We start from the raw sequence: 4,884 nt of genomic DNA on the forward strand, positions 1-4,884 counted from the left end.
ACGTGTTAAGTGATAAAATCAGGTTACAATGTGACTTTTTTTTAATACACAAGTGAGCATAAGTATGTACACAAAAATGTTCTTAGTGGTTATCTCTGAGAGGTTGCTATATGGAATTTTCACTTTGTAGTTTCAGCATTTTTATATTGTCTGAAGTTTTTACAGTGAGTACATGTTAATTTATAGTTAGAAACAGTTTTTTTTAGAAAAAGGAAGAGTGATTTATAATTAATAGGTTATTGCTATTTTAGTTTTTTAAACTTTTCTGCTTCATTCACTTATTTTATAAGTTGTTTTTATCAAAATAATGCACATAGTTCAACAAGTCAAATATTATTACAAGGTGTCTAAAGAAAAGGAGCACTTCCTGCTCCACCTCTCTCCAATTTAGTGGTGTTTTCCCCAGAGAAGTTTCAACTACATTGTTTCTTTTGGTATTTACTATGACCATACTTCATAGACTTTCTTTAGGATAAGGGACTTGACTTAGATTTCCTATTATGGTGGATAAGAGTTTAGCTCTATCACACGTCCTTTTCACATTCTTGTAACAATTAATTAAATTCATGTAAAGTTTTATACATTATTATGACATATTATTTGCTGTCGAATAAGGACACAACTTCCTGTGGTTCCCTTTATTATGTGCGTTCACCTGGAGTCTAGCCTCTGCCTGATTCTGTGAGTAGCTCCGGAACATGAAAACACCATGGTAGGCAGAAAAATGGCCTCAAAATGTTCATGTCCTAATTCCTGGGAACTGTCAATAGGTTACTTGGCAAAGGGGAATTAAGGTGGCAGATGGAACTAAGATTGCTAATCAGCTGACCTTCGAAATAGGGAGGTTGTCCTAGACTATCCAGGTGAGCCCAATGTAATCACAAGGCTCCGGAAAAGTGGAAGAGGGAGGCTGAAGAGAGAAAGAGATATGACAATGAAAGAATGGTCAGAGAGATGTTATGTTGCTGACTTTGAAGATGAAGGAAGGGGGCCACAAGCCAAGGAATGCTGGTGGCCTCTTGAAACTGGAAAAAGCAAGAAAACACATTCTCCCCTAAAGACTCCAGAAAGGAATCCAGCCCTGCCACACCTTGATTTTAGCCCAGTGAGACCCATGGAAGATTTGGCTTTTTGTATCCCTGTGTCAGTCAGGTTGAGACAGAACCCCCACAGTGCTGTATTCTATACCTGGCTTCTTCCCCTACAGTGTTGTACTGCAAAATCATTTCCTTTGCTGGGCTTCCCCCCAAGCTTTGCATTTGTATTCTGCTTTTGTTTGGAGGTTATATGTAACCCCTGTGTAGTATGAGTAAGAGTGTATGAATTCTCTACTTGTAAACCCCTTTAAAAGCAACCTGCCTGCCCGCCCTTGGCAAGCAGTCTTGGCAGCAGTAAGCACCAACTGACTCCATTTCCTTGTACAGTGAAATAAACTTACCTTTTGTTCTCTCACTTCGGTCTCTTATTTTTTGGCCAGTATGAGTTTTGCTGAGTAAGAACCTGGGGTTTCCACCTGGTAACTTTTGGTGAGCCAGCCAGGAGCCATCTGCTTGGTTCCTGAGGTGGATTGGAAAACAGACCAGACCCGATGTCTGGTGCCACCAAATTTCTCCTAGAGACCTTGAAGCAGCACTGAAAGCCGATCCCCACCCCTACCCCCACCCCCCGGGGCAAATGATGGCTCTGTGAGAGACATGGAATGCACCTGGGTTGTCTGATAAGTGCCTAGGAATGGCCTCAGAAGAGTCCCAAGGAGTGGGAGGAATCGACTGCTGAGGGCATAAACAAGAGGTACCTGTTAAATTGGTACACCAGATTAGGTTGTGTGAGTGTGTGTATCTAGAGAATGGAGAACGTTCAAGGGATCCCCAAATGTGGCCCACTAAGATGCATCCTTAAGAACTGGGAACAGAGACTCGGAAAGACATGGCTCTGGCAGCATGCTTGACCACTTCTCACTTTTGCCTTTTTGAGTATATGCTGAATAAAACCTTTCTTTTTGCTTTACTAAACTTTGTGGTGTTTTCACCCTATAAGAATAAGTTGTTGCAGGAATTCTAAAACCAGGAATCCAGTCGACCTCGAGGAGACCTGGACTGTGGAGCAGAAGCCAGCAAAAAGAGAGGTCCTATCTTCTGGACCCAAGCATTCACACTCCACGTCCCTTGGAGACCCCCAGGGTGAGGGCTCTCAGAAAATGAGCCTTTGTTTATTCTTTTCTCATGTTTTCTTAAGTTTTGTTCGGCACATTTGTTTGAAAAACCTGTTGTTTTATTAAGGAGAATCTTAGATTTTTGCTTGATCATTTGTTTTAGGAGTGGTATATAGTAACCTTTGGTGAACCGCAGTTTAAGTCTGAATTTGGGCATACAAAACATTAAAGAGGTAATTCTATTTTCAAAGAGCTCTGAGCCACAATAAGCCGCAAAAATTCGGGCATGGGTCAACAGTAAAAGCCATTGGCATGGTCACTGGTGCTCACCACGGGAGTTAAAGACTCCTGTGACAGGATAAGGTGGTCGTGTGACAGGATAAGGTGGTCGTGAGACAGGCTAGAGCACTAGGCTGCCTGCCACCCACAAGATAAAGCTCGAGCAAGGAAGGTACACATTGGTCTAAGGGAAGCACTGTCCAAACCCTGTGGCACTCCTCGTTAGGTTTCTTTTCGTGGCTCAGAGAAAACCTGGAAAATAATGCTCTGTTTTGCCAAGTTTGCAGAGAGAAGTGGAAGTCCCCTACATGTTTTATGATATACCCCAGGGCTGTCGAGTCGATTCCGACTAGTTTGTCAATAAAGAATCACAATGTTAAAATTAAAATCATCGGTAGATACTTTCCAACTGGAGGAACTAGTATACTTAAGGTCTAAAACAAGAGACTAGGTCTCTAGCCATCAGAATGAATTAAGTTCAGAAAGAAGAAAACCAAAAGCTTGAACCTTAGAGCTTAACATCTTTGATAAATGAGCAGGGTTCCCCCCCAACCGCGACACTGGTTTTGGGTTCGTATTTAAAAACGGTATAAACTGAGTATACTAGAAGCAATTTGGAAGATCAATGACCACTTTGGGGAAAATGAGCTTTCATTTATGTTGCGTTTTCTCTTTGGGAAACTTAAGCTTGTTGCTCAGGTTTTGTCAAAAGGTCTAATATTCCTACACCTGAGCCTCTGGCAGGTTAATAAGTTTTATCTAGAACCTTTTTTTTTTTTTTTTCCATTGAATTGAGTCAATCTTACCAAAAATTGCTGTGTACACATATCCTTGTTTTGTGTGGTATTGTTCTGTGGGTTTACGTGGCCTTTCTGTTTCCTTTTGTTCTGAGAGTTTGCTTCTGGTATAGAGTGTTGTGTCTGAGTTTCTGTCTTGTATCAGATTAGAGCTAGGGTGATGATTGTTGATTTTGTAAGTCTGTCTTAAAACCTCAGTTCTTTCCTCATCCAGAAAAGCTGTGTCTTGTGTCTGTCTTATGGTTTAGATTTAGAAGCTACTTGGAGAAACTTTGATATAAACTGGTCAATTTGAAAAGTACAATAAGATCTTTATATTCTATAGTATGTCAATCTTAAAGGTGAAACCTTTCTAAGTAACTTAAGCCAGATACTATAAGAAATGTGCTTTATTTAAGGAAAAGGGATAATTTTTGTCTTAAAGTAAAAGTAGCAGTTCCAGAATAGTAAAAGAGAAAGAAATTAGTTATCTTTTGCCCTTCAAAATTCCTAGTAAACTTAAACATATGTAAATGAATTGGAATGACTTCCCTCCCCAGCCCCATCTCCCTAGCCAAGAATTGAGGGATTCATTTACAAAATTTCTAAAGAGGTTTGGTATTTACTGGGTAGATAGCCTTTCAAAATGTCTCCATCAATTTAAGCATATGTAAATGAATCAGAATGGCCTAATCTTGTCGTCTACCTGTAAGTCAAAAAATAGAGAGGGAAGGGAAGGACAATACTCAATACACGGAAGGTCAGCTCAACTGGACTGGACCAAAAGCAAAGAAGTTTCCGGGATAAACTGAATGCTTCAAAGGTCAGCAGAGCAAGCGCGGGTGTTTGTGGACTATGGCTTAAGGGGACTTCTAAGTCAATTGGAAAAAATAATTCTATCATGAAAACATTCTGCATCCCACTTTGAAATGTGGCGTCTGGGGTCTTAAATGCTAACAAGCGGCCATCTAAGATGCATCAATTGGTCTCAACCCACCTGGATCAAAGGAGAATGAAGAACACCAAGGTCACACGATACGATAACTATGAGCCCAAGAGACAGAAAGGGCCACATGAACCAGAGACTTACATCATCCTGAGACCAGAAGAACTAGATGGTACCCGGCCACAATCGATGACTGCCCTCACAGGGAGCACAACAGAGAACCCCTGAGGGAGCAGGAGATCAGTGGGATGCAGACCCCAAATTCTCACAAAAAGACCAGACTTAATGGTCTGACTGAGACTAGAGGAATTCCGGCGGTCATGGTCCCCAAACCTTCTGTTGGCCCAGGACAGGAACCATTCCCGAAGACAACTCATCTGACATGGAAGGGACTGGACAAAGGGTTGGGGAGAGATGATGATGAAGAGTGAGCTACTTGTATCACTTGAGACTGAGTTGGCATCTCCTGTCTAGAGGGGAGATAGGAGGGTAGAGAGGGTTAGAAACTGGCAAAATTGTCATGAAAGGAGAGACTGGAAGGGCTGACTCATTAGGGAGAGAGTAAGTGGGAGTATGGAGTAAGGCGTATATAAGCTTATATGTGACAGACTGACTTGATTTGTAAACATTCACTTAAAGCTCAATAAAAATTATTTAAAAAAATTAAAAAAAAAATAGAGAGGGTGGGACAACATCAGGTTTTGCCAGCCACCAGTCTCCAAGGTCATACG

The sequence above is a fragment of the Elephas maximus genome, chromosome X (assembly GCF_024166365.1).
Source record: "Elephas maximus indicus isolate mEleMax1 chromosome X, mEleMax1 primary haplotype, whole genome shotgun sequence".
Classification (NCBI taxonomy): domain Eukaryota; kingdom Metazoa; phylum Chordata; class Mammalia; order Proboscidea; family Elephantidae; genus Elephas; species Elephas maximus.